Here is a 1,495-nt window from a genome sequence, read left to right as displayed (position 1 = left end):
GATGCTTTTTCACCTCACTGATTAGCATATCCTCTCCGTCTTGTGTCTTTCCAAGTCTAATGAATCAAACACTATTGTTATCTGCTACTTAACTATTCTCATGAAAAAACCAAATATTTTTGTCATCCTTCGGCATTTTACCATCTTTTCGCAGTTTGTCACTTTTTCGACAGTTTTTGGACACTTCGCCATATTTTCGACAGTTCCCTCTACGCTTTTCTTGCGGCAGTTTCCTCTATGCTTTCTTTGCAATAGTTTCATCTGCGCTTTCCTTGTAGCAGTTTCGTCTGCACTTTTCTTGTGGTAGTTTCGTCTGCGCTTTCCTTGCAAGAGTTCTGTCTGTGCTTCCTTGCGGCAATTCCATCTGTGCTTCTTTGTGACAGTTTCTTCTGCGCTTCCTTCCGACAGTTTTCGTCTGCATCCGTTCCATCAGTTTATGTAGTTTTTTTCTTTATTTTGTTGTTTTAAATAAGTTTGAGGGGGATGTTAAAATATATTATGATCAATTAACTTTTATTAGAATTATTTAACATTTATTATAGGATATTACGCTTTATTATTTATTTCGATTCTCTTAGCACTTATAAATACTTTTCTATATTGTATCATTTGAAACAACTTAAATACACATAAATCTTTTCTCTACTGCTCTCTCTTATCTTTTCTAACAACATATATGAACAATAATTATTAATTGCAATAAAATATAAATACAACATATATATTGTTTTTTATTTATTATTTGGTATATATATGCAGATCAATCTACAGAAACAAATATAATATCCGTGATCTAATTTTATTAAAGTGTGGATCGAATTTAATCTGATTATCTTACGAATCAAATTATATCCACAAATTTGTGAATCGGATACATAAATATCGTGAATTTATAGACATAATTCGATCTATGAACATTTCTAAATACGTATATATATATTTTATGATAGGAATATAATATTTTCAATTTATAATTATTTTTAGATTTTTTTGACAGGAATATTTTTGAAAAGTTATATCTATATATTTATTTTAATTTGTTCAAACCGAACAAAAAATAAAACAAAAATATTTAACTTGGTGTTCCGGCCTAGCCCACAGACCAAAGAATCGAATCCAGACATCCGGCCGACCTGACGGTTAACCGAATCCGAACCGGGAGGAGACCCGAACGTCACCTTCCCTCCCGCGTGAATCTGGACAGCTGGTAGAAGCTTCTAGATGTATGGGCCTGGCCATCAAGAACCCACTCGAAGTACAAGTCAATGACAGATTATAAAGGGGAAGGGACCTACCCCTTCCCAGAGGCACGTCATCTAACCCTAACTTTAATAGCCACTTTTTGTACGGACACTAACTTGAGCGCTGGAGTTCTTACAGGTGGCCCCACCTCGTCCTCAATCCGTCTGGTCGGAGGAGTCATTCATCAGAACTTTCCAGCACCTATCTCCCAGTCACCCTACCTTCATTACCTCCTGATCCGACCCGTTCGACA

Source organism: Arachis ipaensis, chromosome B01 (genome assembly GCF_000816755.2).
Source record: "Arachis ipaensis cultivar K30076 chromosome B01, Araip1.1, whole genome shotgun sequence".
NCBI lineage: Eukaryota > Viridiplantae > Streptophyta > Magnoliopsida > Fabales > Fabaceae > Arachis > Arachis ipaensis.
Note: the sequence above shows the minus strand (reverse complement) of the source record.